The sequence below is a fragment of the Schistocerca serialis genome, chromosome 2, assembly GCF_023864345.2.
Source record: "Schistocerca serialis cubense isolate TAMUIC-IGC-003099 chromosome 2, iqSchSeri2.2, whole genome shotgun sequence".
Lineage (NCBI taxonomy): Eukaryota > Metazoa > Arthropoda > Insecta > Orthoptera > Acrididae > Schistocerca > Schistocerca serialis.
Window position 1 is genome coordinate 485,974,357 of NC_064639.1, and position 25,039 is coordinate 485,999,395.

Consider the following 25,039-nt stretch of genomic DNA (forward strand, 5'->3'; position numbering starts at 1 on the left):
CCCCACTGACTTTAGAAATTACAAAGTAACGTTATCTATCACATCTATCTTCCTTATTCAGAAGTCTTCCAAAGATCTATTAAACTCTGACTCGAATACTGGATCTCCTATGTCGTTCTTGTATCAAGACAACATCCAAACCCGGAGTCAGAAGTTTATACAGTTTGTACAACTGGATTTCGTTAGAATTGGTAGTCATTGCACCAAAAAGGTGGGAAATAAGATGACTAATCGCTTTTGTGTTACTTGACAGAGTGTCTGTGTGACGTATTGAGAATAGAACGGGAACTATTGCCCTTTACGGTCAGCGCTCGACTAAATAAGTCATCCTTGTTTCTCTGCCAAAGTTGCTAACTCTTTTCTGGCTCTCTCGCAGTGCTGGGACAGTTGAGACTTTGATAGAAATAACAGAGGCAGTGCTGACTTGTGTCAAGAGTAGGGTTGGATGCAGCAATAAAACTTAAATATCTAGGGTTCCCACTGTAAATGACTGACCTAGAAGATTAAAATTATGTCAGAATAGGAACTAATATGGATGAAAGTCTTTCAAGCTATTCTACCATTGGATGTATCCGGCTAGATTAACCCTTCAGCAAGGTAGTAGACCCCTGCAACTGAGTTTACGAGAGGAAGACTAAGGTCATTTTCAGAGGACTATCCCGGAATTTGTCTTACTCTGTTTAGGGAAACAAAGAAATTCTTACATCTGGATGGTCGGGTGGGGAATCGAACTACTGTCCTGCCGATTGCTGGTCTAATGCTTAACCACAGCATTATTAGAGAAAAATACGATATGAATTGCTCCGTGGTGATGCTCCAGTCCACCTATCAAGAACCAGGTGGCTGTTTAAGAAACACTCCCTTCAGAATTTTATTGTCAAGTATTATTTGCAATTATAGAAACCGCATTCTCATACGTATCACTAAGAACAAATATAGCACAATCTCACCACAAGTCAACCGTACTCTTATGCAGAAAGAAACAAAATTTGTCGCCACATCTGACCGTTGTCCATATCAATTAAAGTTACTGACAGACAAACATAAATATCTCGGTAGATAAAATCTGTGTGTGGTTGGATTACCGGTATTAAATATTATCTGAGGCTAAGGTTGACGTAACAACCAATGCTTTGAATGGCCAACATGTAAAAATATTTTCGCAGAAAAGAAATGTATTTTGTATGTGAACTGACTGACGCACATTCTTCATAACAAAGCGTTGTCACAAATATGATTCAATGAACATATAAATAACTATCAGAACACTGTAAATTGTGCAAATCGGGAAATAGAAATAAGAAGAAAAATCGACAACCGTTTACAGCCTGATTTTAGACCATAATTCTCACTGAAACACGAGAAACGTAAACCAATTTTTTGGGTTACTGGGAAACTGTGTTTACAATTTCATCAACTGCAAATATGGAACCGTTGTTGAAGAGTATTCATGCTACCTGAAAACGGAGCACTAGAAATTATACAAATACTACGATGTAAATTAGTTTCATGTAGTTTAAAACAAACTAACAGGCTACGTAATGGTTTTTGTAATTATTTTAGTTTTTTATTTGCAAGGTTATTTCTCGTTGTTGCTTCGTGGTAAAGAAACGTCAAAAGGAGATATTAGAACCAAGAAAAATGAATAATCTACTGTAGAATCGGGAAATATACAATCAAATTGATCAAAAGTAAAACACATCATCATACTGTCTGAAATTATTGAAGAATGACGCATATGGGCAATAAACTTCAGCATACAATGAAAAGGAAACGCAGGAAGAACCAACAAGACTTGAAAAATCTGATATCGTTTCTGCATTGTGTGCAGTGGTTGGTATTAAGAGCTCTGTTCTTTACTATGTGTAGTATTTCCTCCTTTATTCGTGTTGTGTGTGACAATTATTCCATAACGTCATGTGTTCCGGTCCGAATATGTACCTTGATTTCTACCTTGGCGTCTTAATACATGGCTGGACTCTGACATATCTTATGCAATAGTTTTTTGTCTCTAATTTATGTAAATATCCGAAACTTTTAAACACACAAATAAAAGCCAACTCTAGGCAAACATCTGTTGAGGTATCATTGTGAGGCAGTTGTAATGTAAAAACGTCCGCAGACGCTATCTATCTACAGTTTTAATTTAAAAGCTACTTGAGTTTAATGCATAAATACTAGAAAAAGTAATGCAGCCACAAAGCAACTCACTACGAAAACTGGTGTGACGTTGTTACGTTTTTTTAAGTGTATGGTGGGTTCCAACGTTGTTGAGACACCAAGATCATGTTACAGTCGAACAGTATCTTATTTCTGAGGACCCAGTACAAACAAAAACTTATTTTTTGCTGATACATTTCTGAATACATTATATTGCTATGAGATGTTACATTCTACAAAGCTCGCTCTGATAAAATAAAGAAACAGAAGTATACAGTCTTCTGTACTACCGTTTTAATGTAACGCGAACAAATCTAAGTAATACCGGCACGTTGCACACCGTCGACGGAAGCACGGACTGTCGAGTGTAGACACAACTCTAACGATGCACTGGGTTTCAGCAAAACGTTAGCAGCCTCTCACAAGACACTATCCTAGGCCTCACTGCAGAGATAACAGGGAAGCGCCCTATGCCAAACGTCCTTCGATGTCAGAAGGCATGACATTTTGCTGACCGAGTCACTTTTGGTGGCTTCCCTGACTTTAAGCTGAAAATTTCACTGCAATTAGTCCCTCCACTTGTCTTTAACAATTATCAGAGTAATTAAGACTTAACTGTGCGGAGCAGTTACGTAGCCTTTTCTGATGCTCTGAAACGCTTTTACCGCAGAGAATACTATTTTTGAACATCATTTTGCACTATTGTTTTCGGGTGTAATTGCCAAAGCTGCTTAAACTCGTTCCGGAAACTGCGAACAATGTGGAGTCCTTTCATCTCTCTCTTCCCTTCAGTAATTTTCTACATGTTGGAAGCTAATGGTCTACAGCCAGGTTACTCAAGCTATAAAAAAAAAAAAAAAAAAAAAAAAAAAGTGTGTGAAATCTTATAGGACTTAACTGCTAAGGTTATCAGTCCCTAAGCTTACACACTACTTAACCTAAATTATCCTAAGGACAAACACACACACCCTTGTCCGAGGGATGACTCGAACCTCCGCCGGGACCAGCCGCGCATACTCAAGCTATAATTTCCACTTATTTCACTTTTCCAGCTGCATTTGGACTGTGATCTGCGACTCACTGATGCGTTTTTTCCGAATGAAGGCAAAAGTTATTCGTCAGAAACATCCAAGCTGTGACTAGTAATACTGGTCAGAACTGGAATTTTTCTAGAAACTAAACGAAATGACCCACGGGAAACCTAAGTATACATGTAATTAACGTCGTAATGGTCACGAGAAAACTATATCAGAACTTCACTCAACCTTATTTATGGCATACTGAAAGAAAGCTGGTTAAATAAAATGTCACGATGATACAGTCCAATAAAATTAACTGTAACGTGCAATAACATGGAAAATATAGAGCTGGCTTCATTGCCATGACTGACATCTACTGTGAAAGGTGGAAAAACGGCCAAGGAACAGTTCTGCATCATCTACAGCGCTCCAAAGTAAAATGAGCGCTCTTTTACGAATTATCAAATATTTTTTACAGTGAGTTTAATTTTACAAGCCAATGCTAGATTTGACTTCGCAAATGAGCATAAGCGTTCAACGAAAATACTGCAAATCGTGTCCATATTCGTAAACAACATACAATCAACTGTGATTGGTCAAACTGAGGACCACACACGTGTTAGAGGTGTGGCAATAAAATAACGGAACTAATGCTGTCACAGAGCAAGTATCGCATGCACCAAAAATAAACAACCAATAACTGTGAGGCGTGAAGCCGTCTCAGTTGAAGGAGTGCGTGGTTTCTGTTCTTGCGGACACATAAGAATGCATGGAGTTAGTTCTTTCAGACATATCCAAAAGAATAGACACCAAGCACTCATATAATTAATTTGCCTCGAAGTGCAATGAACCCACCATCTTCAGTACGGATACACAATTACGTCCGACCTCCTATGGGAATCTTAAAGTAGCGAGCATGGAGGACACAGACAGGGACCACGGACAGGTGTTGGTGGGTGGGAATGTGGATCGGGCGTTCGGTATGCCGAGACACCCCTCTCGTTTGCCGTAAACACTGTGTTCGGATGGCGCTGTGGCTTATACAACTGCCTACTAACACCCAAACCTCCAGATGTCAGACACTCAGATCGATACCAAACGTTGTGCGTCGGCAGAGTATCAGCCAAAACTCCGATTACCTCGTGCTGTTGTCCAGTAGAAGATGCGTAAACTGCAATAAAAAGTAACACCACAATTACGGAGAACAGGAAACGCGTATCTGCTAGTGATTGTTTTGAAGATGTCGCGTGGGTGTGGTAATGGAGGACAGTATCGTCGCAGCAAAGATATCGCGTACAAACCACACTGATAACAATTTTTTTAACTGTTTACGCGTGAAACTTTTATATGAGAGAGCATTTTCCAGAATGTAAAAGGACTTTTCGGAGATAGTAACAAAGTTCTTTTGGGAGTCTGCTTTCGCTTAGTCAGTTAAAAGTAGAAGATCTATATAGTACGTCTGTACAGATAGGTGTGTTCTATCAGACATTTGCGACAGAACATAATGCCTTCTCTGTCGAACTCGGCGTCTGTGGTGTCTGAAGACAGAATAAATGGCCGCGGCCTTCGTTTTTGTAAAAGCTGTTATTTTGTTTTGGCGGAAAAAATTATAAGTGAAATAATAGGGCATCGAGCGGTCGAGACGTTTCACAGAAAATTCGGAAAAACTGCTACTGAAAGGTATTCTTTGCGAAAATAGGTGTAAGAAGAAGAGATTTTTATTACGTATGCTAGTTTTTGAGTGGTTCAAGCGTTTCCAAGATTGGCGAGAAGACGCCCAGAACGCTCTCCAACATAAAAAACGGATGGAAATATCGAAAAAGTAGGTAACCTGATTCGATGTGACAGTCGGCTGAGTACTAGATCAATTGCTGAAACTGTACGAATTGATGAAGAATGCGCAAGGCAAATTTTACGTAACGAATTTAACATGAGAAAAGTGTTTGTGAAACTGAAATGATAATTAAATAGACACCCTAGCTGCAAGCAGGCGTTGATACACTTCATTGGGGACATGTTGAAAATGTGTGCCCCGACCGGGACTCGAACCCGGTACCTCCTGCTTACGTGGCAGACGCTCTATCCATCTGAGCCACCGCGGGCACAGAGGATAGTGCGTCTGCAGGGACTTATCCCTTGCATGCTCCCCGCGAGATCCACATTCCCAACATGTCCACAACACTACATTCGTAGTGCGCCTAATAGATGTTTGCCCATCATACTCATTACTCGTGGCAGATTAATCTACCAAGTCCCGTACGAGTTCGGGCATAGCGTGTGCGTTCGCACAAGAAGGTCAAAGGCCGGGAACCCATATTTTTTAACTATATATATGACGGTAGTATCTGTTTCCGAAAGAACAGTTTCCGTGGATGACCATGCAGCTTTGCTAGAAATGAAATGATAATTAAATAAACACCCTAGCTGCAAGCAGGCGTTGATGCACTTCATTGGGGACATGTTGAAAATGTGTGCCCCGACTGGGACTCGAACCCGGGATCTCCTGCTTACATGGCAAACGCTCTATCCATCTGAGCCACCGCGGGCACAGAGGATAGTGCGTCTGCAGGGACTTATCCCTTGCACGCTCCCCGCGAGATCCACATTCCCAGTTTGTGAAACTGTTGCCGAAAAGTCTCACGAACAAACAAAATCGAAGCTGGTGACAATGTTTGCATAGACACTTCGAACACCACTGAAAACGATCCCAATTTCATGGAAAGAGTGATAAAATGTGAAGAATCTTGGTTTTTCACTAATGATCCAGAAACTGACCGCCAATCCATGCTGCACTTTTAGGAACCAACTTCACTGAGAGCGAAAAAAGTTCGAATGAGAAAATCAAGATTCAAGGTGATGATATTCGTTTATTTCGACATTTATGGAATTAGGTATCATCACTGGGATCCTGAAGATCATACTACTAATCAACACTAACACCTTGAAAAATCTGAGGATACCAGTCACTGAGTGCTGGCGCCTATTATGACTGGAGCCGAAGTGGGATTCTTTCACCACGTCTGGCGGGGGGCTTGTAGATGGTCTAATGTGGCGCCAAAACTGGTTGCGCAAATAAAATAACTACTGGAAATTTAGGCAGCTAATGGTGGTTTGATTTGCCTCTTTATACTGAACAGCCGAGGTCCGCCAACCATCTGTATAAACCTGGAGTTACAGGTTCTTGCTCAACTCCGTAAGGAAAAAAAAAAAGGCTGAATAATGGAAGAACAAGTCATGATTTCTGCATTAGGAGAATGTACCGGCTTTTACCGCTTGTCTATTAACATTTTCTAGCGAAGTATATCATGCTGGCCCGCCCGGTTGGCCGTGTGGTCTAATGCACGGCTTTCCGGGCGGGAAGGAGCGCCTGGTCCCCAGCACGAATCCGCCCGGCGGATTTGTGTTGAGGTCCGGTTTAGGCGGTTTTCCATCTGCCTCGGCGAATGCGGGCTGGTTCCCCTTATTCCACCTCAGTTACACTATGTGGGCGATTGCTGCGCAAACAAGTTCTCCACGTACGCGTACACCACCACTACTCTATCACGCAAACACAGGGGTTACACTCGTATGGTGTGAGACGTTCCCTAGGGGGTCCACCGGGGGCCGAACCGCACAATAACCCTGGGTTCGGTGTGGGATGGCGGAGGGGTGAAGTGGACTGCGGTAGTCGTCCTGAGGTTGTGGACCACTGCAGCTGCGGCGGGGGCGGAGCCTCTCCGTCGTTTCTAGGTCCCCAGTTAACATACAATACAATACAATACAATATCATCCTAGTGTTAGAGCAGCCGCCTTATTCGCCTGACCTAGCACCACGGCCTTGCCACAGTGGTAACATCGGCTGCCGCCACATTACCGAAGCTAAGCGCTGTTGCGCTGGGCTACCACGTGGGTGGGTGACGATCCGGTCTGCCAAGCGGTGATGACAAACGGGTTGCACTCAACCCTTGTGAGGCAAACTGATGAGCTACTTGATTGAGAAGCGGCTCCCGTCTCGTAAACTGGCACACGACCGGGAGAGCGGTGCGCTGACCACATGCCTTTCCATATCCGCATCCAGTGACCCCTGTGGTGTGAGGATGACATGGCGGCCGGTCGGTACGTTGGGCCGTCATGGCCTGTTCGAGCGGACTTTAGTTTAGTTTTTAGCACCATGTGATTATTATCTATTCCTCAAGGTCAGATATGCAATAAAAGGAACAAGATTTCAGTCCATTGAAGCAATGAAAGAAAAGCGGCAGGAGTCATCAAGAAGCTGACAGAGGAAGACTTCCTACACTGTTTCCCTCAACGGAAAATTCGAATGGAGCATTGCCGGAATAGAGGAGGGGAGTATATTGAGGGTGACAATAACTAAATTTGTATGTTTTCGAAATCAAATGTTTTGCAGCAATAGTTCCGGTAAATTGTAATCACACCTCGTATCACAAAGCCACGTGAAACTTACCTTCTCTCTGTCAGACACCTTCGATGTTAAATTTTTCCCACCTTTTTCTAGACTGACTAGCCCGTTGCCCTTTAGCAAGGCGCTCTGTCGCAAAGTACTGTGTCTGAATCCCTTTATTAACTCCCCCCATTTGACTGTAGATGTATAGTATTCTATTATTCACATCTGACCAACTCTGGCGCACAAGGTGTCAGCAAGCGATAACATCGTGGAAATATCGCAGGTAATACTGTTAAAAGTTTCAAATCAAGCGTTGAATTTTCGTCCTCTCCGATTCGCGATTTTCATCTCCACATTGTCATCGGTCAACGTGGAAAAATTGCTGACACGGCAGACTCCTTCATTCTTTCAGTTCACTTATATTCGTCTCTCACATATTGGTTCCTCTATTCAGCCATTATTTTCCAGCATTGTTCTAGTACACCAATGGTGTATTAACGTCGCAAAGCCTAGAGCGCGTTTCATTTCTCATTCTTAACTTCACCCCAGTCTTTCTATCCAGCCCTCTCTCGCCCCTGTATTAGTGGGTGTCTACACAACGCACATATCGACTGCAAAATCGACAATGAGGCTCTAAAATTAATGAAGGCCGCGTCCACAATATACAAAGGGGTATCGATGAGTTCTCTTTTCAGTGGCGCTTGTGAATACTTTTCTTTCATAGTTAAACATCGATTATCTCCCTCTGTCTTCCTATACAATCTGGCAACTGCGAAGGCAATTTTTGTTCGTACCTCTCTGTTATTGAACGCGGCATTAGGAGAGCATTCATTCGTCAGTCAATGCGTCCCTGTCAATGCGAGCAGAAATACTGCATCAGCGACAATCCGGAGCAAAGTCTGAATTATTTTGTTTACACAGAAAGAAGGGGGAAAGAAGTTTTTTCAGAAGCAGACCTGCAAACAAGGTTTCGAGAGGAATGAGTGGGCTACGAAATGTATTTTATTTTTGTTACTAGAAAAGAATATGCAGTTCGATGAAGAAGTACATTGTGATTTTCGGGTAACACAATGTTTCTTAAACTCGAACCCTGACAGTTTACGTACATTAACCTTTCCGCCTACAAAGGGTGAACATCGTTTCTGAATTCATATTGAGAAGTGAATGGAACATGACACTGACAAAGTAAAGACTGCAGACCTGTACTTTGTGACACGTTAAACACATTACATCTTAAAATTCCACATCTGACCTGCTCTTCGTCTTTTCTGAAAGGAACATAGAGCAAGGCACCAGACTGTTTATAACATAGAAATTGTCCTTTATGTCTCATTTTATATCTTCATAGGTTTAGTGAATACTTTGGACGTGACCACACTGGTGTTCTAGCTGTTTTACTGAATTTGACTAGCTAATTTTATTCTTGTGGATGTATTTCTATAGCAGTGTTACAGCAGATTGTAAAGGCATTGTTTCTGAGGTCTTCCTTTACGGATGTCAGTCCATACAAATACTAGTGTTGCACTATTACGAACTTCTCCTTCGCGACTATGAAATGTCAGTGATAATGCCATGTGTTTATACGGAAATACCTGCAAGCATACACCGTAAAAGGTCTGTCACATGTGATTCAGTCAACATAAAGAGTGTATGTTTGTGAAATCATAGTATTTTCATTGCAAAAAAATAAGGAACTGGAAGACACCTCTTAGGTTCAAGAAAATGGGAGCTTAACAATTATATACTTTCTTTGGAAATTAGCAGAAGAAATTGAGTTTTAAATCTAAAGAGATTGCTGATGTGAACAATAGAGTGTATATGAAACTGTACGAGACTACACATATTAAAAATGCACTTTATATTTGGAAATAAAATCTAAACATATATGATGCAAAATACAAATTTCTGTTTTCAGTGATGTACTATACAAGACACGGGACAATAGAAAACAGAATAAGACATCAATGATAGAGAATTACCACATGCTTAACTCGAAAATCGTGTTTCGTTTATGGATATTGGCATATAAAACTATAAGTATTTTTTGATATAAGAAATAACTTTTTCACCGTGGCAGTAAATCGTGAATTCCAAACAATTTCTTGCATTTGTTCGTTGCATATATCTCAAATTCTCATCATTTAGAATACACGTTTTATGTTTCCATTACAGGAAAATAGCTCATAAGAATAAAATAATGGTGCTGACAATAAAATATCAGAAAATGTTACATATTTCGATTAAGTATGGTGTGACATTACATATAAATACGGTAAGGGTGTAGAAGAGCCACTAGAAAAGTACACCAGTTTTGTGCGACAAATAAATACATGTTAGGAAAAACAAAATACGAAAGAGACACAAATGAAAGTTTAAAAATCTATGACCGTTCCTCGAACGCATCGTACTCAAACAGCAGGAGGGATGAATGGAACAGCAGCAAGGAATGAGATTTCTCAAAGCAATGAAAAGAGTACTACGTTAGGCACAATAAGAAATTATGACATTAGGAATGAGGTTAACTTAGTTTATTACGAAACAAAATCCTGAAAAATTACAAAGTGAAGTGGATGCACTTAAAGAAGTCGCAAGATATAAACTGGTAAAAATCCAAGGAAGATCTAAGAAATGGTGTGAACAGACAACTGCTAAGTGCCTGAAGTGTAGAAGAACAAGGACGATAATTATATATAAATTTAATGCGTTTTAAAGGTGTTATTGTGACTACTCAGTAAATTTTTATACTGAATACCCAATTCGCAAAACGAAGAGGTGCATTTGCAGTTGTACGCTACAGCTTCTGCGGCACACTGTGTTAGTTTATTAGTGAACGCGGAAAACGTAAATATGGAAGCAGTCCTGCGCACACATTGAATTTGGTGAAGTTTGACACTTCAATTAGTGCGCTGTTGTTCTGTTCCTTCCTCGCACCAGCCTGGATGAAGGCCTCGCATTCTGAAAACCTCGATGCATCTTGTCTTACTGTGTGGTATGGTGGTGGTACTCCATGAGGACGGACTTGCCTTGTCGCTATACCCGTTTATTTAAGAACAACTATGTGAAGACGTCAAAGTTGTTCGTTATTCCCTTTAAATTTTTCCTCAGTGACTGTTTTTAGAACATTTAGCTAAGTCGCAAAAAACTTTAATTGCTACTTCTTTTCACCACTATTGTAAAATGCAGTCTAGTTTTTTGCTAATATATACGTAAACGTAATTTCTTCATACATATTACACACCTTTCAAACGGGTAATTAACATGTCTCTACATATTTTTTGATAACTTATTTCAATGCAACAAGAAAAAATTGACAATCATTATTCTTAAAAAACCAAATAAGCGTCGAAAAGCGCGTGCTCTCAACGTCTTGAGCCCGCACTCAATGCGCAGCAGCGGCCAGCCTGCGATATCCAGCAGCCGAACCTCAATCGGGCGCTGCGGTCGCTCGCCCGACTTGCAATGAGAATAAAAAACAGATACTTAAACAAGTCCTTGTGAAAGAAAAAATTAAACGTGTTACAATAATACTGCTCCAAAAACTCAATGTGTATCAACTTTACGATACATGAATATGAGTTGATCCCCGATGACCAGCAAAGACGCGTCTGGAGACGCCGCGGACAGCCTGGACGGTGGTGGGGTACCGATATAACTGTCGCCCGCCATTCTTTTTATAGCAGGACTTCTTTGGTTGTAATCCGGGTACCTCTTTGGTTGTAATCCGGGTACCTCTTTGGTTGTAATCCGGGTACCCTTACAGAACAGTTGTACGTCGACGTATTCTACCCCCTGTTTTGTTGTCATTTATGCCAACCCATCCGGGGCTTAGATTTCAGCAAGATAATGCCCGCCCGCACAGGGTGAAAGTTTCTACTGCTTGCCTTCGTGGTTACGAAACCCTACTTTGGTCAGCAAGGTTGCCGATATTTCACCAGTTGAGAACGTTTGGAGCATCATGGACAGGACCCTCCAACCAGCTCGTGATTCTTAAGATCTATAGCGCCAATTGCATAGAATTTGGAACGATATCTCTCAGGAAGACATCTAACAACTCTGTTGGGCAATGCCAAGCCGAATGACTGCTTGTATAAGGGCCAGAAGTAGATCAGCGCACTTTTCACTTGCTCTGTTTGTGAAGCTCTTTCTCTTGAGTAAATCATCCAATTTCTCTAAAATTGTAATGATTTGTTTGTCTGTAGCTGTACATCCTATTCGGATTATTATTCTGTGATGCGTCGCTTTTTGTCTTAGAGTGTATTACAAAACATAGCTAAATTTGACATTATTTGTAATAGCACTAGCAGTACGAACGGTAGTATCGATTTAAAGTTTAGAAATGTATAGCAATCGGTCGCCAATAATCTGCTTATTACAGATTTACAGATTTACATTTCAACCACTGCATGGCAATCATCAGTAAGGTAAGGTGCAGTTCATATCATCATTAACACATACCCGTTCCATATGGAATCGGATCTGTTAGTATCAATAGTTTTGTGACGTTACAACATGAATAAATGGCAGATTTAAATACTCAGTCATTATCCATATATAGAAATAGCTTGTTGCTCGTCATTCGATTTGAGGTCACATCGACGACTTGCTTGTTTAGTGAAGCAGCGTATGATTTGGCTACCTGAGGCTGAGTGTAATGTGCTCTTGATATTGCCATCCTAGAAATTCCGAGATGGTTACCAGGAGACGTATCTGGGGTCTCCTCCTCAGTGACTAGAAAGGTTAGTCTCTATACCACAACAAAAGATGTCTACTTTGGTCGTGGTGGGTGGCCTCACTTTAATCGTTTCCTGCTCGCGCGCGCGCTCGCTCGTGTGTGTGTGTGTGTGTGTGTGTGTGTGTGTGTGTTGTCGTTGTATGTGTGCGCTCGCTCGTGTGTGTGTCTTGTCGTTGTATGTGTGCGTGTGTCTGCCTGTGTAAGTGTTTGTGTTGTTCCACGTCTCCTCCTAAACCACTAAACTTATTTCAACCAAACGTGATACACATATCCTTTACTGTAAGACAACAATCGCTGTCGGGGCTGGAACCCCCTACTTTAGCGCACGTGATATGTCGTCATAAATAACGACATGCGTGAAAAACTACCGGATCATGTATGAAGTTTCAATTCCGTGCTACTAACTCTATTCGCAACACATTCTGCAAGCAGTGTCCAAATATGCCGCTGAAGGTACCTACCTACACACACACACACACACACACACACACACACACACACACACACTGATAAGTCAAAACTTAACTGGTTAACAGCCTGCTTATCCGTCTTCGGAACGAAATACACTACGGATTGTGTGGATCAGGGATCCCACAATTTTTGGTGAGTTTGTGGAGGTATTTGCCGTTAGGTATCTACGCACAGCTCACGTAATTCGCGTAAATAGCGGGCCGCTGATTTGCGTACACGGTGATGGGGCCCGACAACGACCCAAATGGGTTCCATGGGATTTACACCAGGCGAATTTGGTCACCGAGACATCAAGTGAGTTCACTATTACGCTTCTCAAACCACTGTAGCACGGTTCTGGCTCCAAATCACGGACGGTTATACTGCTGAAGGTGACATCGCCGTCGGGGAAGACATCAGGCTTGAAGAGCTGCAAGCGGTTCGCAGCTGTCAGCATAACTTAGGTTACTACCACAGGTCGCACGCAAGTGCAGGAGAATGCCTCCCATAGCTTAATACTGCTCCCACAAGTCTGCATCCGTGGCACGCTGCACGTTTAGAGGCGGCGTCTGTGGAGACGACCATCGACAGATGTAGCAAGAATTGGATTCACCCGAAAAGCCGACTCGTCTCCACTGATCGACGGTCGAATCCCGATGGTCCCGTGCCCACCGCAATCGTAACTGACGATGCCGTTGGGTCAACATGTGAACACGTAGGGGTGGTCTTCTGCGGAGCTCCATGTTCAACAATGTGCGATGAACGATGAACAGTGTGCTCCGAAACTCGTTCACATGCTCAGCGTAATAATAATCTACCCTTTGTCAGAGTCGGCTATATCAGTGGATTTCCCCATTTGCAGTCCATACCTTCGCTACGGTGATCCCTGTTAAAGGTAGTAAAGTTCATTGTCAACTACTATAAATGAAAAATGTTTGTGTAATAAATTTTAAACGACAGCTTGTTTTTGTTAATTTTTTTAAAAGTGATTTTACTTTAATAACACGTTGTATTAAATTGGTGATCATACTAATTAAATCGTCCGTAGCTCGTGGTCGTGCGGCAGTGTTCTCTCTTCCCGTGCCCGGGTTCCCGGGTTCGCTTCCCGGTGGGGTCAGGGATTTTCTCTGCCTCGTGATGACTGGATGTTGTGTGATGTCCTTAGGTTAGTTAGGTTTAAGTAGTTCTAACTTCTAGGGGACTGATGAGCATAGATGTTAAGTCCCATAGTGCTCAGAGCAATTTGAACCGTTTTTGAATTAAATTGGTTATATTATGCAATGAAATTGGGAGACAGTTTAATCGGTACGGCACTTTATTTACTACTGTTTCTGTTAAACCATGACACATCCCCAAATGTAAATTTGGGCTATTAACATAGAGGGAACTCTAAACAAGTGGTTGTCTTTATTCGTACATTGCCCAACAGTACTGTTACACTGCCGTCATCCTGCTTAACTGTGAAGAAGTGGTTGCGTAACACAAAAGGAAAGACGACAAATCCTGAGGCATTTAATTAAAATGGACATTTAAAATCATAGACAGTTTACTACCAAAGGAAATCATTTTTTGAATAAGTCTGGATGATATATTCCTTTCCATCATCATTTCTGTATTAAATGTGAAGTTTCCATGACTTTAATCGTCCATTTCATTTACCGGGTGATCAAAAAGTCAGTATAAATTTGAAAACTTAATAAACCAAGGAATAATGTAGATAGAGAGGTAAAAATTGATGCACATGCTTGGAATGACATGGGTTATTATTAGAACAAAAAAAGGGTTCACAAAATGTCCGACACATGGCGCTGGACAGCAAAACGTCAGTGACTGCTCATGACAACCGTGTATAAAAGTAGCTGTAATGAGAGAGATAATCAGATGAGCCAGCAGTCGCAGAATGTCGACGTTACCTGAATAGGTGCTTTTAGTGAAGCTGTATTGTCAGAATGGGGAATGTGCTAGTTCAGCGTTACGATCCTATCGCCATAGGAAGGGGATTCGAATGGGTAAAAGTCAGTTGACAAATGCAGCTGTGGCGAGAATGATTTCGAAGTTCGAAGCCACGGGATGTTTAGACGATGGACCCCGTAGTGGGCGACCGAGCACAAGGCGTAATGCTGCTGAGACAGTTCAGGAAGAAATGGAGGCTGTAGCGGGTTCGTCTACGCACGGGGAAGTAAGCGCTCGTGCACTTAGGCGTACGCTCCAATGTTATCCGGGGAATCCATCGGCATCATGAACTGTTACCTGGCGATTTAGTGAAGCGGAGGTCATTTGCGGCGTCGGCGTTTCAAAAGATGGCGGAGATGACGATGGGTTGAGTAACGTGTTGTGGACCGACGAAGCTTATTTCACGCTCCGAGGGTCTGTCAACGACCACAACTGCAGAATTTGGGCTACCGAAAATCCTAGAACTGTCGTGGAAACTCCATTCTACGACGAGAAAATCACGGTATGGGTTGGATTTACCACATCTACCGTTATCGGGCCTTTTTTCTTCGAGGAAATGCGTGATTCTGGTTTTGTAATTGCTACCGTGACGGGTGAGAGGTACGCCGATATGTTACAGAATCGCATCATCCCCAGCCTGGCTGATAAATACCTGCTGGAACGTACGATGCTTATGCAGGATGGCGCCCCACGCCATATTGCTTGCGCGCGTCGTTTGGTGATGATTGTTTGCTCAGCCGCCACTTTCATCATGCTTGGCCTCCCAGGTCCCCAGATCTCAGTCCGTGCGATTATTGGCTTTGGGGTAACCTGAAGTCGCAAGTGTATCGTGATCAACCGACATCTCTAGGTATGCTAAAAGACAACATCCGACGCCAATGCCTCACCATAACTCTGGACATGCTATACATTGCGGTTCACAACATTATTCCTCGACTACAGTTTTTGCTGAGGAGTGATGGTGGACATATTGAGCATTTCCTGTAAAGAACATCATCTTTGCTTTGTCTTACTTTGTTATGCTAATATTGCTATTCTGATCAGATGAAGTGCCATCTGTCGGGCATTTTTTGAACTTTTGTATTTTTTTGGTTCTAATAAAACCCCATGTCATTCCAAGCATGTGTGTCAATTTGTACCTCTCTATCTACATTATTCCGTGATTTATTCAGTTTTCAAATTTATACCGAATTTTTGATCACCCTGTACTTTAGATAGTTACCTTACGTTTCAAAATGTACAGATTTTTCTTTTATTTCTATTCTACCTAAGGGACGTCTTTGTGATGCAGTACGACGAGGGCGATGTACCTAATAACAAAGGAAAATAGCGTATGAATAAGAACTCACTAGTATCATACAGTGCAGGACGTGCTCCTGTAAACAACTGGCCACATTCTATAAACAGCTTCCTTAGACCATGGCTAGAGTCGTCACTATCTTTTTCAATTATCACCTGATCATCGGCGGAGAGGAGAGAGTATAGGTTGTCATCTTCCATTATTATTATTGCAATATATCTTTTATAATACAAAAAGGAGCAGAACGTAACCTTTTTTTGTTTCATGCCAGTTTGTTGAAGTTACCAAAACAATCTGCGCGGCAGACAAAAAAAGCAGTCGAAGTTTCAGACGGACAATAAAAGACTGCCATCACTGGCGTATATCGCTATGAGAAGAGAGTTGGATGAGAATTACTTTCAGCTTATTTAATAGACAGCTTAAATATGTCATAGTTGCCAGTTTCATATGGAAATGAATGAATGTGGTAAGAGAAGATAGACATAGGACCAATGAGTGGCAGTCAACGTCTAGTATGCCAGTCGCGCTCCACATGTGTTGTACCAGTCAGCTGACAAAATTTGTTTCCGATGTCTTAAACGAAAGATAAGAGTCGGATGCTGCATTTTTGTAGCTGAAGATAGTGACTGTCCACTCTAATCTATCTTATGGAAGCATCTGAAGCTCTTAAGAACTCTGCCACCGTACATATGTTTGGAACTGTTTACTGTAGTGAAGCCTTGGTCTCGCTCTACAGTTCTTACCATCCACACTTCCAGCCACAATCAAACTGACTTCCTTGGTGCCTCTTTGTGTGTACTGTTGACCGAGTCCTTCTTTTAGTCAAGTTGTGCTATAAATATATGTTTTTCACCACTTCGACTGAGCACCTTCTCCTTAGTTTTCCAATCCACACAAATAATTGTAGGATTCTTCTATGGTACCACGTTTAAAATGTTTCGGTTCTCTTCTGGTCTGCTTATTGTCCACGTGCAATAAAGATGGAGGCAATGAGGCCTTGGTAGGTCGGTGGAGCGAGATGGCCGGCCGTTGTGGCCGAGCGGTTCTAGGGGCTTCAGTCTGGAACCGCGCGACCGCTACCGTCCCAGGTTCGAATCCTTCCTCGGTCATGGATCTGTGTGATGTCATTAGGTTCGTTAGGTTTAAGTAGTTCTAAGTTCTAGGGGACTGATGAACTCAGATGTTAAGTCCCATAGTGCTCAGAGTCATTTGAACAATTTTTTTGGAGCGAGATGGCGCCACATCTACGTACACAAGTCCTCCCGCAAATTCTGGGGAGGGGGCGATGAACTCTGACTCCATGTTTAGTCACATGCCATACGTGTCCTATCAGGTTTATATTTGGTGAGTTAGGGGGCCAGAACATCAACTGGAATGGAGTGGTTCGAGGGACACAGTGGTGACACTGTTTCCCTCGAATCACTCCCTTACACTTCTGGCCTTGTAACATGGCGCATTATATTGCTGAATGCCACTGCCATCGCGAAACATGATCATCTTGAAAAATTGTACGTGGTCTGCAATTCCTTGGCCGTCGTGGCACCTTGCACGAGCTTCACTGGACTCTTGCAAGGTCACGTGAATATTCCCCAGAGAATAATGGAGTCGCCGTTGGCTTGTCTCGCTCCCACAGTACAGGTGGAAAACGAGGGAATCGTGGCCTCCCATCGGCATGATGAAGAAGTTATCGGGATTCATCACCATGTACCGTTCTGCCACTGCACCATCGTCCAGTGTTGATGGTTACGTGTCCATTTCAGTCGGAACTGCCGATGTCATTGTGTTAACATTGGCACATGCATGGGACGTCGGCTGTGAATGCCCTTCGTTAGGAGTCTTCGGTGCACTGTGCGTTCAGACACACTTGTACTCTGATGTTAATTCCGCCACAGTCTTTCACCTGTTCTGGTTTATCAGCATGTACAGATTATGACGTCCGACATCTGTAGTGAGGGGTGGTCGCCCAACCTCACGACGTCTAGGCGTGGTTCCACCTTGGTTTCGCCATGTGCTGAAGACACTCACCACAGCACTCCTCGAACATCCGACAAGTCATGCAGTTTCCGAAATGCTCGTACCGAGCATCTGGTCCACTGCAACCTGCCCTCGATAAAACTCAGGCAGATCGTACACCTTCCCCATTCTACACACGGACAATAAGCTCACTGATGCTCCGTGCGCCGTGTGTGTGTCTGACTAGCAGTCATTCCTCGCCAGGTGACGCTGCTATCACCTGAACGGGTCTATATTGATAGTAGATTGGTGGTCGTAATATTCTGGCTGATCATTGTATGTCTTCTCCAATTCGGCCAGTTATTTCGCTGCTCAAATAGGAAAACTCACCCACTACTCTTACTGTCTAATTTTCGGAAGTAATTCCCTCCTCAGTATCGCCTTAGTAATTCGACTGCGTTCCATAACGTTTTGCTTTTATTGATTTTCAAGGCACTAGCCGTTACACTCATATCCTATTACAACTTCATTTTCGTCTCTTACAGAGCACCGGCAAACAGCCAACTTTTTGTTTATCTCTTTTTCAAGTTTTACCTTGGTTTCCTTGAATGCTCAAGTTATACACTGTACGCTTCCCAAGAAAATTTGTTGGTAGATGGACTAAAACCCATTAAAGTCCACTTTTGTTCCGTCCTCACAACATAGAATTTCTGTATGTCATTTTCGGAGATGCTACGCGAGAGCTTCGGTGGTTTTGCCTTCCTGTGTAAGGTACAATCATATCTGCAGTAACTGCTCAACCACTGCCTTTGAACTGAAAGATTTAGATGAAATTTGCCACGTGTTGGAGCTGCAGTATTAGATAGAATAAAATATTACTTGACTAGTGTACCACGGGAAATAGTCTTTAATTAATGCGATAAGCCTCGCTGGTATTCTGTCGAAGTAGTAAACGTTGTGATCGCTTTATTAAAGACTCAGTTACTTGTAAGAAAAAAAAGGAAGATATACGTATTCCCAAACATTGTTGGCTCTAAATTGATATTCTTATTGAATTAAATTTGTATTTCATTTGAAACTCAATTTTTTGTCTGCAGTTCTTCGATACACGACATTTCAGCACGTGAAAACCATTCATTGTTATTACCTATGTGATTCTGTTTGAAACAAACAAGCAGGCTGACTGTCAACCAAAGTAAACTAAATACCGTGCATCGAAACAAATCTCAAAGTGAAAGTCAGCGTGTCACATCGCTCCCAAGAGTGTGGAAGTCAGAGGAGCCTCAAGCGTCCTTAGCCTGTTGACAATCAGTCTCTAGCCAATGCATCACAGATCAGACCAGTAGATCCTGGTTTACTGCAAGGATTGTGAAGTCCAAAAGCATATCAGTCTCACGCTACAGTAGTGAATATACGAGTACTAGGCGCTGCCTGTGCTAAGCTAACATACTTCTGTCAACCAAAGAGTTTGCAAATAGCAGTTAGAAGCTATATAATTCAAAATAATTTTTATTAAATTTACAAATTTACAAAAATAATTATCCCTACATTCATCACATCTCTCCACACTTAGATATACAAACAATTTTTTCGTGTGTTTCCTGACAATATATTTCGGTTGTAGAGCCCGATACGTAAAACAGGATGGCGGAAGTACTACAGAAGAGAAATTATCATCGAGTGCACCCGAAGGAAGCATAAAAAGACTAGTTAATACATGCGAACAATTTATCAGATAGGATTAAGCAACACTGTAAGATTATGAGCGGTCGATTTGTCTGTAGGAATGTATCGTCATTGGAAGATCGTAAGGAAATACAGAAAGATGCAGAACAAAATTTGCGTTTGGTTTTATGAATGGCATCTCTCTCTAAATATGGATAAATGGAGGATTACGCCTATGATAAGGAGACAGACGCCGTTAGAGTCCGACCACAAGATCAGCGGTGACCGTCGTGAGCACGTCACAGTGAAATAATAACTAGGGGCAATACCAAGAAGCAGCTTTAAACAGAACAGTCACGTAGACTTGTTGATCCTGGAAAAGTGGAGTGCATGTGTAAGGGAAATCGCTGATAAGACGCAGGTGCGGCGAATTCTAAGGTGCAAGTCGTTCGTTTCGATTCCTCATCAAGTAGGCGTGACAATAGACATCGAACCCATTCAGAGAAGCAACACTAGAATTGCAAGAGGACGGTTTTGCAAACTTTAAAATGTGACGGAAGCGCTTGGCGAAGTTAAAAGGGAATCGTTGGAAGAAATGCGCCGTAAGTTCCGATAAAATGCTCTTGGGAGCATTTAGACTTTTTTTTCCTATCATCCTTTCTTCTTATCAGCGTTTTCCATGTGCTCCTTCCTTTGCCGATTCTGCGGAGAAACTCCTCATTCCTTAGCTTGCCAGTCCACCTAATTTTCAACACTCTTCTGTAGCGCTACAGCTCAATTGCTTCGATTAACTTCTGTTCCGGTTTTCCTACTGTCCATGATTCACTTCCATACGACGCTGTGCTCCAAACGAACATTCTCAGAAATTTCTTCCTCAAATGAAGGCCAATGTTTGGTACCAGTAGAATTAATTCTCTTTGCCAGTGACGCCTTCTTTGCCTGTGCTACTGTACTTTTTTGTCCTCCTTGCTTCATCGGTATAGAATCATTAAGTCATTTCTCCGAAGCTCAATACGTGAAAGACAATCGTTTATTATTGGTACGACGTACTCTTCTCCATGCAATGCACATTGGGTTGCGCAGTGTGTACGTAGATGTTAACGTAGATGTATACCAACACGCATCTTCGAATGTTTACAGGGGTATTTCATTCACAGATAACTGCCGTCCTCTTCGTCGACTATTGAATGTAGCAGTTAGACATTGACACGCAACATATGGCCGGGGTTACGGGGAGCTTACTCAACACTTGCAATAAACATACGTTCCACAATACTTATTGATGCTGGAGTGAAATTTTCATGAAGTAACAAACTGGCTTCAACCACCGCTGAAGAATCAGGTCCACGTACGACTTCGGTGCCCTTAGGAGTCCAGCGTGACATGTTACAATAATCTATGTACGGTTGGAGTGACTCTTTGGGACGTTTGTGTGGACTCTATTATTCGACAAAGCGAAAGGTAAACCTGGCCATACCGAACCAACTTGGTTACGTGACTACGTATATTTCAGTTAAGGGAAGTACCCATCGTCACCTCCGAGGGCCGGCACGCAAAGCTGTCGCGAAGACGAATCCGTGGGCCGCCACTAAAGCTTGGTGACAACGTCATTAATTGTCATGAGACACTGCAGAAGGAGAAGGTGAAGGAGCGTGCAAAAATATTGGTTGGAATGAATCAGTGGTGTGCGCAGATTATAACAGGAAGGACGCGACTGGCTATCGGAGGGGTTGGGGGTGCATTCGGTAGCCGGGTAATAAGTAGTTGTCGTGTCTTGTGTCAGGCTAAGAGATTTCCCGCGCTTTTTCTTTTATTTGCATTCATGCTGTTCAATATTGAAGGGTGGTGCTATGTGACGTAGAGGCTATAAAAAACAAAAAAGCAGCCTCGTATTTACTTTTTCAGTTTTAGTGTACTGCTACAGCGGCTTGTAACTGTGAAGTTGGTACTGGAGCTGGCATCGAACGAATTCAGAGACGTGAGGCTAAGATCGCCATACATCACTAAAACCCATACGAAAGTGTGAGAGATATCTACAGACACCTAAATATGAAGGAAAAGTGGCGTTCTCGTGAAATCGTGTTGGTTAAATTTACAGAAGCGACGTTTCATGAAGACTGCGACAGTTTCTATGCCTCCATTGTATGTATCACGTAATGATAGATAAATTAGGGTACACTCCGAATCGTACAGACTGTTATTGTTATGCGAATAGAATGAGACAGGATATCGATAAATATTAAAAAGCAGAAACCGATGCGATGAACTGCAGAGTAGCTCATTACTTCTCAGGAATGTGTTTCAGATTGGAGGTAATATTTATCATCGAAGTACGATAGCTTCTCACATATCAATACAAATGAATTTTTCACACACTTCAGCTGCCTTCTTAAATTTCTCATTTGTCATTCCGTGACGATGTCACAAGCTTTCAGGGATGATGGAGAAGAGTAAATGTAGCAATTCGAGGTAAGGGACCTTGCCGACGAAGCGACTGAGACGAAAGTTATTAGCGAAAATCGTTCGCACACTTCTGCCAGCGGAATACAGATACCGGTAGTGTTGTCACTAAGACTGCAGGATAGGCAACTGTTAGAGTGGGAGTATGGAACGAAACAAGAAAAAATTGTCTACTAAACGATGATTACATTAAGAGCTATGACCATTTGTTTGGTAGAAGAGATGTATATCACAAAGATGAAGAAGTGCTCTTAGCTTTTCAGATACGCATGTAGAGCCCATCTGTTGAAGACAAGTTGTTCTTGTTTTGGGCCATACAACCACTTCTGAAAATCTACATCTACATCTACATCCATACTCCGCAAGCCACGTGACGGTGTGTGGCGGAGGGTACATTGAGTACCTCTATCGGTTCTACCATCTATTCCAGGCTCGTATTGTTCATGGAAAGAAGGATTGTCGGTATGCCTCTGTGTGGGCTCTAATCTCTCTGATTTTATCCTCATGGTCTCTTCGCGAGATATACGTAGGAGGGAGCAATATACTGCTTGACTCCTCGGTGAAGGCATGTTCTCGAAACTTGAACAAAAGCCCGTACCGAGCTACTGAGCGTCTCTCCTGCAGAGTCTTCCACTGGAGTTTATCTATCAGCTCCGTAACGCTTTCGCGATTACTAAATGATCCTGTAACGAAGCGCGCTGCTCTCCGTTGGATCTTCTCTATCTCTTCTATCAGCCTATCTCAGGAACAACAGCACCAGCACTGTATTTCACTGTTACAGCTACCACAAAGCTTCTTGCTAATAACTTTCGGGATCAGTGTCCTTTACCTCAAGCTGATATATTTATCATTCTACATTGCCCCTGAAAGTCAGTAAAATCTTTACCCTATACACACACTGAGGAGACAAAACATTATGGCCGATGGTCACTGCGAGACTGAATGCCGTCTAGTGGCATCCCGGACATGCGACGCGATAAAGAATGTGTACAAGTGGCGCAGAAACGAATGAGAAGTCATTCTATCAACGATACTGGTCGCAAATGAAGATATCCATGGATATAAACGACTTTGACAAAGAACAGAGTGTTACGGAATGATGTCTGGGAACGAGCATCTTGGAAATGGTGCAAGTACTCTTGCTATCTTGGTGAAGTCCTACGGATGTCGGTTTAAGAACAGTCGAACCATGAGTAGGTGACAAGGTGTTGGACTACTGCTCCTTAACGCAAAACGTCGACGTTGGAGGTTTTCCCGCAATGTAGAGCAGATCTGACGATTGAGTACAAAGCTGGTGTAGGCACAAGTGTTTCGAAGTATTCCGTTCAGCGCAGCAGGTAACTGCTACGTGTTGACCCAACGAAACCGTCAATTATGACTGCAGTGGGCGTGGGCCCAACCAGATTTTACCGTGGATCAATGGAAACGTATCGTCTGGACGAATATGTCACATTTTTTGGTGCACCATGCCGATGGTAGTCTCCGTATACACCGTCATTAAGGCTAGCGACTACTCGAAATATGCACTGTGCAACGGACGCAGGCCGATGGGGGATATCATGCTGTGGCGGACATTAATCGAATGCACCATGACAGTTGTGGAGTACATGAACGTTAGAGCGGACCGCTTGCATCTCTCTGCGCTTCATGTCTTTCCTGGCGGCAGCGGTATTTTCCAGCAGGATAACTGTCCAAGCCGCAATGCCACGCTCGTAATATAGTGGTTTAAGGAGCATGAGAGTTACGTTCTATATTGGCCACCAAATTCCACGAAACACCGACCAGTAATTTAAGCGAATTGCTTGACCTGAGTTCAGAAATTGTTGCCACATTTCTCCTGCAACCTACTGAGGACTTGTCGAATCCGTGATGCACAAAATCGTTGCTTAGTGAGTTCCAAAGGTGGACTGACACGCTGCAAAGCAGGTGGTCACAATATTTTGGGTCGTGTATAGCTCCTCTCATTTTTAATGAGAACTAGAGACCAATTGAATTCGTCTATGAAGAAGTAGAGCGTTTTACTCCGGACAATTATCTTCTTACGACTGGTCCTCTTACATATATAATGGCATTAACTATATTTGGTGTAACAAAATTAATATGAACCCGAAATAAGTGACAGGCTCATCCTAATAACAATGTCCCGATTTATGGTCATTTCATTTCACTGGTTTATGCATAATGTTCTCGAATAACAACCCCATGCACCTAAACGTACTCCTTCCACTTCGTACTGGGACTCTTTCGTAAATCGGGACTTAATTTTTGAATTAGTTTGTGAGCTCTACCTCATTTTCTATCTCAATTTCTTCTACCTCATTTCCTGTTTTCGTCACGAGAGAAATCCTGTCAGTGCAATGTAAGTGCAATGTATCTAGCATATCGTATGAGCTATTGACACTTATTCAGATTTTGCTCTGTGTCTTCAACTTCTCATCTGCACCCACTTATACTGCCGTATTTCTTTTTACCTACAACTTATTCCCCCCCCCCCCCCCCCCCCCTCACCGCCTGGCCTCTTTTTCTCTTTCCCTATCATTTAGGAGTGATTGATTGGTTCTATATTTTCCGGTGACTATTACAGAGGAACACTGCACTGTAGTTCCCTCTCTAGATTGTCGCACAGATGACAAAATGGTAGATATCGAAATAGACGACAGAGGGATAGAGAAACAATTCAAATCGCTCAAAAGGGGAAAGGCTGCTGGACCTGATGGGATACCAGTTCGATTTTACACAGAGTACGCGAAGGAACTAGCCCCACTTCTTGCAGCGGTGTACCGTAAGTCTCTAGAAGAGCGTAGCGTTCCAAAGGATTGGAAAAGGGCACAAGTCATCCCCGTTTTCAAGAAGGGACGTCGGACAGATGTGCAGAACTATAGACCTATATCTCTAACGTCGACCAGTTGTAGAATTTTGGAACACGTATAATGTTCGAGTACAATGACTTTTCTGGAGACTAG

At 42.5% G+C, this 25,039-nt stretch overlaps 1 protein-coding gene and 1 non-coding gene across 2 annotated transcripts in view; one reads left to right on the forward strand and one right to left on the reverse strand.

The window, feature by feature from the left end:
* The window catches only part of LOC126456111 (eukaryotic translation initiation factor 3 subunit A-like), a 160,737-nt gene that overhangs the window by 112,844 nt on the left and 22,854 nt on the right, over positions 1 to 25,039 (forward strand). The gene's annotated exons all lie outside the window — the stretch shown is intronic.
* Trnat-cgu (transfer RNA threonine (anticodon CGU)) lies at positions 5,208 to 5,282 on the reverse strand. Its single transcript has one exon. It is a non-coding gene; the product is annotated as a tRNA-Thr (tRNA).